The sequence below is a fragment of the Gigantopelta aegis genome, chromosome 15 (assembly GCF_016097555.1).
Source record: "Gigantopelta aegis isolate Gae_Host chromosome 15, Gae_host_genome, whole genome shotgun sequence".
Lineage (NCBI taxonomy): Eukaryota > Metazoa > Mollusca > Gastropoda > Neomphalida > Peltospiridae > Gigantopelta > Gigantopelta aegis.
In genome coordinates, this window is record NC_054713.1 from 39267120 (window position 1) to 39282205 (window position 15086).

The following is a 15086-nucleotide window of genomic DNA, read 5'->3' on the forward strand; positions in this document are numbered from 1 at the left end:
ATGTGTTGGAACCTGTTGATCTCCCGCAGAGGGTAAATGAACCAGTTGTGTTTGATAGAGGGGACTTACCTTGTAATAGACAAGAGTTAGTTCTAGAGCAGGGGGCTGATCCAAATTTGTTGGCAGCTCGCACTACATTGTTAACTGAGAACAAGGGAGTATTAATGAATAAGAGAGTGAGAGATAGGAAGGCTAGGAAGCAACTGAGCCATGCTCAGAGCAAAATAAAATCAGTGTTTGATAGGAAGGCTAGGAGTCGGGAATTTAAACCAGGGGATAAGGTGCTGCTGTACCTTCCCATTAAACGGGGTTCATTGCAGAACAGGTATTTCGGGCCATATGTTGTGCACAAACGGGTTAATGAGACAGGGTATGTGATAAACACTCCTGATAGGGTTAGGAAAAGTAGGTATTGTCACATCAATTTGCTAAAAGGTTATTTTGACAGACTGCCGATAGTTCCAGAGTTACCGGTCCAAATTGAGAGTCACTCAATTTCCTGTGATGACGTCAAGACTGCAGAGATCAAATTAACCAACAGCCAGATTCTAGCAGACTTGAACCCCCAGCGAGAAAAGTTGACTACGCTGATACAAGACAATGTTTCCATTTGTCAGGACCTTCCAACGGTTACCAATACCTTAAGCCAGGATGTGCGCTTGGAACCCAACGCTACACCGATTCGACAGCATGCCTATCGGAGAAAACCTGGAAAACGTGCGACACTGAAAAAGAAGGAAACGAAGTTCCAGTGGTCAGATGAATGCGAAAAGTCATTCAACCGTCTCAAGCAGATGCGCTCCTAGTCTCCCGTGATGGCAGCACCAGACTACCGAGTGCCCTTCAAGCTAGCTGTGGATGCCAGTGACGTGGGAGCTGGAGCTGTGCTGTTCCAAGAAGACGAAGATGGACTGGACCATCAGAATGAAAGCCACCAACCAGAGAGTTTTGAGATGGAGTCTTCTTCTACAGGAATTCCCAATTACCATTGAACATATCAAGGGCACATCCAATGTAATTGCTGATGCCCTGTCCCGAAGTTGAACGTTATGATAATGTGTTGACATTCTTGAGTTCTGTTTTGTTTTTATATATTTTGTTGTATACCGGGGACTCGGAGACTCAGTGTGATTGTTGGTAGTCACCTTGTTACTATGTGTTGTAAGTGCCCGGATGCGTAGGTTGGCGCACCTTTTGTTTTAATGTAGTATATTTCCCTGTTCCTAGAGTAGAGGAAATATCCTTTTTGAGGTTGGGGTGTGTGACGGAACATGCTCTTAATTTGTTTTCGCCTGTGGCAATATTAATTGTTTTAGAGGGCCGTGTGCAGTTCCAATATGCACTTAAGCCCAGTTGGGCAACTTTGTTACGTAATACCTCTGCGCGACGGTCGTCGAGTTCTTTCTAATACACACACCCAGTCCAGGTGCGGAGGCCATGTGGCCAGTAGTTACGTAATACCTCCGCTAGTTCGGTACGTTCGGGGTATTGCGGGCGAACTAGGCGTCAGCAAGTCTGGCGATCTAAGAAAAATATGCCGGCGTGGTCGCTGTGGAAATATCACTTGATAGGGGGAGGACCGCGATGTACCCCCAGGCGATATTTGGTTTTTATGATAAATAGCTAGGGTTTTAGAGATATCGGGGAGAAACATAGGAAGGCTGCAGGGGAAACGGACGTCTTCCACTGAACGAAATATATAAGTTCAGTCCGGGCGTGGTAAATATATTTTTCTGCTCTGTGTATAACCTTGATGTGATTGATGTGACTTTAAATATTTTAATACTGTCATATACCAATATTATTTAGACGGTGTTGACGGTCATCTGACGCAGTAAACTGTAGGCTCACTGTCTAAATAATTATTAAAGCTTAGCCAGTCATCCTAGAGGACCTAGGTAAACTGTAGGTTATTGTCTTTATTGTGATAGGTACCAGTATTAATTCTGTGTTACAAGGTTACTGAATGAGTAGTTAAGGGTTAATTAAAAATTAACCAGTTAGGAATAGAGTTGTAATTCCTTTATTAATTAAGTTCCCCTGGCAGCGTTTCTCAATTATCACACGTTACTGAATGAGTAGTTAAGGGTTAATTAAAAATTAACCAGTTAGGAATAGAGTTGTAATTCCTTTATTAGTTCTCCTGGAAGCGTTTCTCAATTATCACACGTGTGGGTGTTGTGTCACGGTGAAGTGATTAGCATATTGTGTAAACTAGACACCTAGAGATTAACTAATTAAGTGATCAGTTCTGGGTTGTTATTATTTGTTGTTGTTAATTAACTACTGCGGCAGTACATTTGTCAGCGTAGGTTAATACAGATTCCAAAGTGTATTGTGTTTTTGTTGTGTTTTCTAGTGAACTAAACGTGCTATATTATACATACTTTATATAAGATCGTATCTCTGATCATACCAGACGAGCCACGCGGGTATAACTGCCCGTTACAGAGAGATCTAATAGATATACAGTTAGGAGAGATATTTGGATAATCGTGTGTTTCATTCAGTTACGGGTATTATAGGATCCCCGTGACACCCTCACATATTAGACGGGGCCCGGGCGGTGCCTTTTGAACATTGAATCGTAGTGGAGACTGTGCGGCCGCCATGGCGTCGGCCGGACGCCGCTAGATTATCTGGCGGGCGCCGGCTGATATGTGAGGGCCGCTTAACAGAACAATCGCACAAAAGTTTTTCAAACCAATAGCCGATGATTAATAATTCAAGGTGATCTAGTGGTGTCCTTAAACAAAACAAACTTTCACGTTTTTTCCTGATACTGTGGATGAGGGTTTGGTTGCAGTATTCTGTCAAAATTCATAGACCTTACTCTCGTTTATGGCCACATTCATTTTATTCGCCTTTTATTCTTACATCTTGTTACTGGAATTGGTCCTGGATAAATTACAGTTTATATATGAAATGTTGTTACTCCATAATACCTACATGTAGGGTTATCCTGTAGATCTCCAAAGGCAGCTGAAAGACGGAACTTGATACCATGACAGATAATTAACTACATACAAATCAGTGTAATTATGATTATCCTTTCATCGTACCTACCACGTATAACATTATGATGAATTAAAAAGATATCTACAGATACAAACTACATGTTTGAAACTTTGCTTTGATAAAAAATACTTCAAAATAAAGCATTTTTTTCACGAAAATTCACCAAATCATATTTACCGGGTATTCATATAATTACGATGCACATGAAAAGCACACCATTTTAGAATTGAACGTGAAAGTTTTTGAGTTTCATGCTAGTATGAAACGCAAAACCGCTTTACACACTGTATGAATGGCGTATGGATGGGCGCCATTTTTTTTTATTACTGTCCAGATTTACCAATTACGACGTTGAAATTACAGTTATAAAATTTTGAGTGCGTGATAATTCCATGTGTTGATAGATTTGACATGGAGAAAGTGGTTTCAATGTTTCCGGAAATGGATGAAACAGGTGTGTCGCGACTTTCTGTGTTTACTGGCCTTGTAATTGTGGATGTGGCGACAGGATGGTTTTGGCTTGTGTGACTTCAAGTGGTGCGACACAAGTATTCGTGAGATTTGACAGTGCCATGCTCATGTTTAGTTTTTGGAAAGTGGAACATTCTCTGTTGTAGCTTCGAATTGAAGCTTCGTTCCTGTGTCCCGACATGTACATGATATGCCTAGTTTCAAAACCCGACTCGTTTAAAGATTGCATCGCAGTGGCGCGCAAACTTAGAAACTATGTGTTGTGTACGTCATACTACAATGCCGTTGAATGCGCGTTACTGCTAATGGTTGGCATGAACTGACTAAATTTTGTTTTTGAAATCGCTTTTGTAAAATACCAAATTCCATTGGAATTATATACTTTTTTTGGATCGGCAAAATAGATTTTTAGCTGTGGGATTTTGAATTCACTATAAACATATAACGTAAGTAATTTCAATAACTTTTAACCTTTAATAAAAATGTCTGAAGCGACCTATTTTGTATGGTATAATTTATATGTGAAGATGTTTAGAAGTTTGACAGCAGACGATTACTGTTTGATGTCTAAAAATAGAATCTCAAGGAAATTCCTCGGGGATTCCTTTGTTGACATAATTCATAAAGTAGTTCCGGCTATATAGCCAAAAATAGTGCTAAACTGAGATTCATGGTGCTATGAATGCCAGTTTTTATCATCACGTGATACGAATTTGACCAATCCAAGGGTTTATAATAAAGGGATTTTTAGAGATTGGAATTATAAAACATTAATGTTCCTGTAATTCCTATTTATATTTACAAACATGATTCTTGTCTGTTTTAAAATGTTCTGTGTGAAATATCACACTTTTATCAATGACACACGGGGCTCTCACAGTGGCAAAAATCATGCTATTTTTCGGATTCAACAACAGTATTTTTTCTTACATTACGTATGCTCTATTGAACTTAGTATTTGTAATTTCTATCACAAGCAGATAGGCAGATAGCACACATTATCAGGCATTATTATATAACTAACCGTATTTGAAAATGTAGTATCTACCACATACGATCAGTCGTGTTTACATAAGGAACAGAAAACAAATGGGAGGAAAGTCGTATGTGTCAGTTTCGTGCAAATTCCTATCTGTAAGCGATGCTATTAGGGACACAGCTACAAGTTTTTGTGACAATATGTAATCAGGTTGGGTGATTCTGAATATGCAAAAAAGAAGACGTTTTAGGTCGTATCTGGCTCTTACGACCTTCTGGCCCTCACGCGACGCTATATATATATATATATATATTGAACTGAGAGCTAAAAGGTCATAAGTGGCAGTTACGACCTAAAACACCTTTTTTGTATATTCGGAATCGCCATCCCCGATTACATATTGTGACAAAAAATTGTAGCTGTGTCCCTAATAGCATCGCTTATACAGAAAGAAATTTTTGGGTATGGCTCTATGGAATTGAATGCAACAACAGTCAACAGGGATGGGGGTTTGGGGGTGGGGTGGGGTGGGGTGGGGGAGGGTCCTCCCTCAAAAAGAAAATGGGTTAAGTTTAAGGTTAGGATTAAGAAAATCATACAGTAATGATAAGAGTAATTAATTTTGTCAAAACGATAACTTAAAAAACAGTGCTGCAAAAATATTTGGATATGGCACCATACCCATTTTACTCTCTGGCAGAAACCCTGCACCAGATAAGGTCGCACAAAATCAGGGGTGGGTCAAAGAAAACAAGGATTTCACGAGTCAGAGTAGTTTTTTCACATCATTATTTTGTTCAATTGGTGATTTTATTTATTGTATTATTATTAACAAAAGTAAAATAACCTTTTTTCACGTAATATTTAGTTTAAGCGGTGATTTTATTAATAAGTACTTCTACTTGTATTCCTTTTTGAATGTTTGCTTCTAAATATTTTCTATTTACAAGCTTTCTCCTTTTTAAAAATAAATATGTGATTTGCAAAACTGAAATGTTTTAGAAGTGATGGTTCTTTCAGAATAAATATCCAAATTTACTTGATATACTGTTGGTCGTACATGACGCATTTAATTTAATCATGAATAACTGTCGTAACTACAACTATTTAAGCAAATAACTAAAACACCTAATATGCTGTAAATACCGCAAAATATACACAGGAATCGTAAATACGTTCAGCTTTCATTGTCATTAAAACAAATTCGACATCCTAACTATAGTTCTCCTTTATTATCTCAGCTTTAAAAAAAAAAAAATTCATGCACTTACGTACTTCTGGCTCTCACGCGACTATATATCTCTCCTCTCTCTGTCCGTCTCTCTCTCTCTCTCTCTCTGTCTCTCTCTGTCTGTCTCTCTCTCTCTCTCTCTCTCTCTCTCTCTCTCTCTCTCTCCTCTCTCTCTCTCTCTCTCTCTCTCTCTCTCTCTCTCTCTCTCTCTCTCTCTCTCTCTGTCTGTTTGTTTCTCTGTCTATATATATACATAGATGATTCGTCACGAGTCTATGTTAATCGGCATTTGTCGAGGCTCTACCGAGACAAATACCGATTAACTAGACGAGGTTGATATTTTACATATTAAAAAAACCGAGTAACGAATTCTATTTATCCTATAAAACTTCTAAAATAACATTCTATTATTCAGTCACAAATCAAATCATATATATATACTGTACATGTATGTATATATATATATATTATATATATATATATATATATATATATGCCATCGAATGTCATGGAAACCCCAAACAACGTCGATGACACAGACGGTATCTTGGAAACATATATATATTTATCATATAATATCTTACATTTCTAGTGTAATCAAACTATGTGATATTTTGCATATCACATACTTTAAGAATTTGATAAATTTGCAAATTAGATGTAAATTAATCGAGGTCACAGCACTAGTTTTATTAACATTTAAGGAAACGTACTAGGGTGAGACTCCATAATTGACGTATGCATTCAGTGTCATCAAAGAAAACGCATTTTAACAGCAACCTTACACAGAAAAGTTTATTTTTATGTAAGGATATCGAAAATGACGTCATTCAAGTTGTACATCATTTGCTTCCTAGAGGCTCACATAATATAATTTGTATTCCTATATATGATAATGATCTGTCTGTCTCTGTCTCTCTCTTTTCACTGTGTCTCTCTCTGTCTCTCTGTTTCTGTCTCCGTGTGTCTGTCTCTCTCTGTTTATATATGTCTCTCTATATGTCTCTGTCTCTCTCTGTTTCTCTTTATCTCTGTCTGTCTCTTTCCATCTCTGTCTGTCTCTCTCTGTCTCTGTCTCTCTGTTTCTGTCTCCGTGTGTCTGCCTCTCTCTGTTTATATCTGTCTCTCTATATGTCTCTGTCTCTGTCTGTCTCTTTTTCTCTTTCTGTCTGTCTCTGTCTCTTTCCATCTCTGTCTGTCTCTCTTTCTGTCTATCTCTGTCTCTTTCCATCTCTATCTGTCTTTCTTTGTCTCTCTGCCTCTGTCTGCCTCTCTCTCTCTCTCTCTCTCTCTCTCTCTCTCTCTCTCTCTCTCTCTCTCTCTCTCTCTCTCTCTCTCTCTCTGTGTGTTTCTCTGTATGTCTCTGTTCTCTCTTTCTATATATATATATATATATATATATATATATATATATATATATATATATATATATATATATCGTGTTTTACTCTTTCAGTGTTAACAACAACGAAAGGGAACCAACTTCGTTTCCAAATTTTGGCACCTCCATTGGCTCCGACTTTGCCATTAGTTGCAACTGCTACAATCCCCGATGTGCACCCAATCGTTCAGGCGCCAACAGGCAATGACATCCCTATGCTATCGAGTGCTGTGGCAACACCAAAGAACATCGATGATGTAGACGGTATCTGGGAAATATTTATATATTTATCATATAATATCTTACATTTCCAGTGCAATCAAAGTATGTGATATTTTGCAGATCACATACTTTAAGTATTTTGCAAATTAGATGTAAATTAATTGAGGTCACGACACTAGTTTTATTGACATTTAAGCAAACGTACTAGGGAGAGACACTATAATTGACGTATGCATTCATAGTCATCAAATAAAAACAATTCAACAGCAACTGTACACTGAAAGGTGTCCAGCGTTCAGAAAACAGAAAACGTTAATCACTAGTTTATTTTTATGTAAGGATATGGAAAATGACGTCTTTCAAGTTGGATGTCATTTGCATAAAAAAAACCACGTCACACATTCTTACATTATTTGAATATCTAGTAATGACAGACTGGAATTAAATTTCTGTGTACGGTTTACAAAAAAGCCCCACTCTGTATTAAGTTAGAGATTAAATGATAAAGATATTATTGCCCTCGTGTATTTCGGTATCGTATATATATCATATATTAGGATAAAAGTAATGTATTATGCTTGCTAGTGACTTGCGTAATATAATTTGTATTCCTATAGATGATAATGATGACAATGGACAACACTCTGGTAATAACCCCTGTCTCTCTGTCTCTGTGTGTCTCTCTCTGTCTCTCCTCTCTGTGTTTCTCTCTCTAACTCTCTCTCCTCTCCCTGTCTGTCTCTATCTATCTGTCTGTCTGTCTCTCTCTCTCTCTCTCTCTCTCTCTCTCTCTCTCTCTCTCTCTCTCTCTCTCTCTCTGTCTCTGTCTCTTTCTGTCTCTGTCTCTGTCTCTGTCTGTTTCTCTCTCTGTGTATCTGTGTCTGTCTCTCTCTGTTTCTCTGTCTGTGCCTGTCTGTCTATCTCTCTCTGTCTCTCTATATGTCTCTGTCTGTCTCAGTCTCTGCTTCTCTGTATCTGTCTCTCTCTCTATATATATATCGTGTTTTACTCTTTCAGTGTTAACAACAAAAGGGAACCAATTTCGTTTCCAAATATTGGCACCTCCTTTGGCTCCGACTTCGCTATTAGTTACAACTGCTACAATCCCCGATGTGCACCCAAGTGTTCAGGCGCCAACAGACAATGACATCCCAATGCTATCGAGTGTCGTGGCAACACCAAAGAACATCGATGATGTAGACGGTATCTGGGAAATATATATATATTTATCGTATAAAATCTTACATTTCCAGTGCAATTTGATAATTTTGCAAATTAGATGTAAATTAATTGAGGTCACGGCACTAGTTTTATTGACATTTAAGCAAACGTACTAGGGTGAGACTCCATAATTGACGTATGAATTTATAGTCATCAAACAAAAACAATTCAATAGCAACTTTACACTGAAAGATGTCCAGCGTTCAGAAAAGAAAAAACATTAATCACTAGTTTATTTTCATGTAAGGATATCGAAAATGACGTCTTTCAAGTTGGACGTCAGTTGCATTAAAAAAAAACTATGTCACAGATTCTTACGTTATTTGAATATCTAGTAATGACAGACTGGAATTAAAGTTGTGTGTACAATTTACAAAAAGCCCCACGCTGTATTAAGTTAGAGATTAAATGATAAAGATATTATTACCCTTGTGTGTTTCGGTATCGTATATATCATATACTAGGATAAAAGTAATGTATTATGCTTGCTAGTGGCTCGCATAATATAATTTTTATTCCTATATATGATAACGATGACAATGAACAACACTGGTAATAACCCCTGTCTGTCTGTCTCTATGTCTGTCTCTGTCTCTGTACTCTCTGTCTGTCTCTCTCTGTCTCTGTCTGTCTGTCTCTCTCTCTCTGTCTTTTCTCTGTCTCTATCTCTTTCTGTCTCTGTCTCTCTCTGTCTCTGTTTTTCTCTGTGTTTATCTGTCTCTGTCTCTCTCTGTTTCTCTGTCTCTGCCTGTCTGTCTGTTTTTCTCTGTTTCTCTATCTCTCTCTCTCTATATATATGTCTCTGTCTGTCTCAGTCTCTGTTTCTCTGTATCTGTCTCTCTCTATATATATCGTGTTTTACTCTTTCAGTGTTAACGAGAAAAGGGAACCAATTTCGTTTCCAAATATTGGCACCTCCTATGGCTCCGACTTCGCTATTAGTTACAAGTGCTACAATCCCCGATGTGCACCCAAGTGTTCAGGCGCCAACAGACAATGAAATCCCAATGCTATCGAGTGTCGTGGCAACACCAAAGAACACCGATGATGTAGACGGTATCTGTAAAATATATATATATATTTATCATATAATATCTTACATTTCCAGTGCAATCAAAGTATGTGATATTTTGCAGATCACATACGTTAACTATTTGATAATTTTGCAAATTAAATGTAAATTAATTGAGGTCACGGTACTAGTTTTATTGACATTTAAGCAAACGTACTAGGGTGAGACTCCATAATTGACGTATGCATTCATAGTCATCAAACAAAAACAATTCAACAGCAACTTTGATGACTAGTATCTTATCAGCGAGACGGTAGGACGTGTTTTGTCGGAGCTCCGCCAATCTTAATATGTTCAATATCCTGTTTCTTTTGTTTTAATTTTTTATCAGTTATAAGATGTAAATGTCTGTATTAATTCATATATATGTACATGTGAAGAATGCGAGAATACCGTTGCAGTGAAACATCGGTAAAAAGAAGAGAACTGTGGTTAATGACGAGAATACATGTGGTTCCAACATGGCGGCAAGCCGTTTCTACAGGAGTACACCACAGAAAACGCCAGTCAGTTCTGAGTTACATGGGAGTGGACTGCCGACATCTCCAAAACATTGTACTACTGGAAACAATGTTATTATCAGCGAGCTGCTTTGTTTTGTAATAAACAAAATGGATGTATTATCGCATGATACCATTGTAAAATTGTGTTCTGATGTTTTTACAGATCACGAAGTTGAGGATGCTAAGACAATCTTATTTGACCTTTGCTGTAATACGGAAAGTTGTGGACGTATGATAAAACGAAAGGGTGTTGAAAAGAAAAAAGAATAACATTCATGATATTTTGAATTTGCTGCATAACACTGAACCAGATGATGTACCATGCTTCGCTGCGAAAGATCTGAATAAACTGCCGTCAATTCTTTACAATCATATGGACATGGCCATTATTTTTAAGGAACTTGAAATAATGAAAGGCAGTATTGCCTCTTTGCAAACAGCCCAGATGGCCACTGCTGAGATATGTCGAAGTACATTCCAGAATAAAAAAGATTGTGCATGTTCAGTGGGGTTGGCTGTCGATGTAAGCCAAGAAAATGATGAAGATACTGATATTGTGAGTTCTTCACACGTGAATGATTGTGTACACGACAGTGGTTTAGAGGCGGAAACAGTCACACCTAGCGACATTAATATCTTGAAACAAAGCCAAAATGTAACAACAGAAAAGGAAGATGGTGAACTAGATGACAGCATAACACATGCAAAACAGCTGATACGAAATTGCAAAACCCCTAATAGGCAATCGAGCCCAGTACGACCAGATGAGCCTTTATCTCATGTTACTAGGGAGATGTCTCAACACACAGGGACTGCACGCAGTTTTGCTGATATGGCTGCTGGATTGGCATCTAATGGTATGGAGCTGAATAGAGAAAAGAAAACAAGAAAAGCTGTTCCGCACAGAAGTGGTGTTGATTCAGAGGGATTTAAGTTTGTTGGTCCGAAGCGAAAAATGCCGGTAGTAATAGGAACCGCACAGTCATCGGCACTGCGGGGAGTCAAATCTACACCGGTACCCGTTTTCGTAACCAGATTAGCGCCGGGAACTAAGGAGTCGGACATACTTGATTACGTAAGGTCAGTGCTGGGGATTGATGTCTGGTGTGAAAACTCAGAACACGATATGACACCTATTCGTCGTTTAAAAATCCTTGTTGACTCCAAAAACATCGATAAACTAATGAGTCCTAACGTGTGGCCAGAAGAAGTTTTAGTTCGAAAGTTTTATGTGATACGACATTAGCAAATATCATGAAAGAAGAAATTAAGATATGCTCATACAACTGTCGGTCTCTTAAAACATCGGTGCCAGATATTCATGAATTATGTGATGCTAATGATATATGTTTGTTGCAGGAGCACTGGTTAGCAGACTATGATTTGTCAAAACTCTCTTACATACACGGTGATTTTTATGCTCGAGGGGTATCTGCTATGGATACTAGCAGTAATCTACTAGCCGGACCTCCATATGGTGGAGTGGCTATTCTATGGAGGAAGACACTCGGCAGTTTAGTTAATGTGTGTTCATATGACGATAGTAGAATAATAGGATTAGAATTAAATTGTGCATCATCGAAAGTACTTATCTTGTGTGTTTACTTACCGACTGATTCGCCTGAAAATTGGGAGGATTACGTCTCGTACCTTGGAAAATTGCATGCCATATCAGAGGAATCCAACACTCCAAATGTGTACATAGTCGGTGATTGGAATGCCAATATTAAGCGGCAGTCAAGGTTTGGTGCTGAATTATATAATATGTGTTCAGAACATGGTTATATATTATCGGATGCTGTTCTTTTAAGTACAGATACGTACACATATATTAGTGAGGCGCATGCGACAACGTCATGGCTAGACCACTGTTTGGCTACTACAGCTGCACACAATGCAATAACTAATATGAATATACTACATGACATTGCGCCATGGGATCATCTGCCATTACAATTCACCATCAGTGTGAACAGTTTGACCAAATGCAATTTAGCCAAAAATCACATACTGCCAAGAACGTCTGTAAACTGGTCAAAAGTTACTGCTAATGATATAAAAACGTATAGAGCTGAGTCAGATATTTCCTTGTCTCAAATCTTTTTTCCTAATGATGCAATTTCTTGTAAAACTCCAAACTGCAATATATCTGGTCATCTACATGGTATTGATAGTTTATATAATGAAATTGTTAATGCATTAAAATTGGTATCTCAATATTTGATTAAAGGTAATAGTGACAATCACAAAAATGTGCCTGGGTGGAATAACTACGTAAAAGATCTACATCTCATTGCTCGAGAGGCCTACTTGTTATGGCGAGACAATGGTAAACCTAGAACAGGACTTATATGTGAAAATATGAACAAAACACGTAGGCAGTTTAAATACGCTCTTAGAATGTGTCAAAATGAGAACGATAGAATGAAGGCAGATGCTATAGCACAAAATTTGACCGACATGAACTTTCGTGAATTTTGGAAAAATATTTCTACAGAAAATAATAAACGAACTCTATTGGCAACAACTGTGGATGGTGTGACCGGGGAAGAGAATATTGCAGGTTTGTTTAAAGAACATTATAAAGAACTTCTAAATTCTGTGACGGGTCAGCATCATCGAGCATATGTTGAAGAGTATATTGCTAATGATTCAAGTTATGTTGCTGAAATGAACGTAAATCCCAATGAGGTAAAAGAGTTTGTTTTTAAACTTAGCAGTGGGAAATCAGCAGGGAATGACGGCCTCTCAGCGGAACATCTCCAATATGCGTCCAAGAGATTATTCGTTCTATTATCAGTTTGTTTCAGTGCCATGCTTGTACACGGGCATGTATCTAGTAGTATGACAGATGTTATTCTTGTTCCTATTGTGAAAAACAAAACCGGAGACATAACGGATAAAGGCAATTACCGTCCAATTGCATTAGCAACTGTGATATCAAAAGTTATGGAACATGTACTGTTGTCACAAACAGACCTGAGTACATCGGACTATCAGTTTGGTTTTAAAAGTGGGACATCCACCGATATGTGTTTATTTGCTTTTAAGGAAGTTATTAATTTTTACATTTCACAAGGTAGTCCTGTGTATGTTTGCTTTTTGGATGCGAAAAAAGCCTTTGACCGAGTAAATCACTGGACATTATATATGACACTTTTGAAAAAAGGCGTGCCTACTTTTGTAGTTCGCTTTCTCAAAGCATGGTATTTAACCCAATTGTTTAGTGTAAAATGGGGTGCATATATTTCCTGTAAGTTTAATGTAACAAATGGCGTCCATCAAGGTGGGATTATGTCACCCTTATTATTTAATATATATATTGATGACCTTAACCTACAGTTGTCAAAATGTGCAGTTGGGTGTAATGTTGGTGGGGTGTTTCTAAATAACTTCAGTTTTGCTGATGATATGTCACTTCTTTGCCCATCTATTTCTGCATTAAGAAAAATGTTAACGATTTGCAAGAAATTTGCAGAAGATTATGATATTATATATAATACAATGAAAACTGTTTGTATGTGTATTGAGCCAGAAACTCTGAAGTTGATCAATGTGCCTTCGATATATTTGTGTGGTGATGTACTGAAATTTGTTGACAATTATAAATATCTAGGTCATATTATATGCAAAAACATGAAAGACGATAAAGACATTAAACAACAGTATAGAGCCCTTTGTGTACGTGCAAACATGTTGTTGCGGCGATTTGCAAAATGTTCAGAATCTGTTAAAACACAATTATTTGTGAGTTATTGTAGTAATTTGTACGCGGGTGCATTATGGGTGAAATTTACGCAGGATACCATGAAGGATCTTAACATATGTTATAATAATGCATACCGATGGATGATCGGACAACGACGACCATACAGTGCCAGCAAGATGTTTGTCAGTCATCGAGTAAAAAGCTTTGGCGCTTTACTTCGCTCAACAGCATATTCGCTGAAGAGCAGAATCGAAACAACTTCAAACGACCTACTTGCCCACCTGCGGTGTACAACTGTGTACGTCAAATCTGTATGTGTAAATCGCTGGCACAAGCTGCTGTATATTATGTAATCAGTTTTGTAGGTGATGTTTATATATGTTCTATGGATCTCTAATCTGAAATAAAAATCTATTATTATTATTATTATTATTTACACTAAAAGGTGTCCAGCGTCCAGAAAACAAAAAAACGTTAAGCACTAGTTTATTTTTATGTAAGAATATCGAAAATGACGTCTTTCATGTTGGACGTCAGTTGATAAAAAAAAAAAACGTCACACATTCTTACGTTATTTGAATATCTAGTAATGACAGATTGGAATTAAATTTGTGTGTACAGTTTACAAAAATCCCCACTCTGTATTAAGTTAGAGATTAAATGATAAAGATATTATTACCCTCGTGTGTTTCGGTATCGTATATATCATATATTAGGATAAAAGTAATGTATTATGCTTGCTATTGGCTCGCATAATATAATTTGTATTCCTATAGATGATATTGATGACAATGAACAACACTCTGGTAATAACATCTGTCTCTGTCCCTGTGTGTCTCTCTCTGTCTTTCCTCTCTGTCTTTCTCTCTCTAACTCTCTCTCCTCTCCCTGTCTGTCTGTATCTGTCTCTCAGTCTGTCTGTCTGTCTCTCTCTCTCTGTCTGTCTGTCTGTCTGTCTGTCTGTCTGTCTCTCTCTCTCTCTCTCTCTCTCTCTCTCTCTCTCTCTCTCTCTCTGTCTCTTTCTGTCTCTGTCTCTCTCTGTCTCTGTTTCTTTCTCTGTTTATCTGTCTCTGTCTCCCTCTGTTTCTCTTTCTGTCTGTCCCTGTCTGTTTCTCCGTGTATCTGTGTCTGTCTCTCTCTCAGTATCTATCTGTTTCTCTGTCTCTGCCTGTCTGTCTGTCTCTCTCTGTTTCTCTGTCTCTCTATATGTCTCTGTCTGTCTCAGTCTCTGTTTCTCTGTCTCTGTCTCTATATATATCGTGTTTACTCTTTCAGTGTT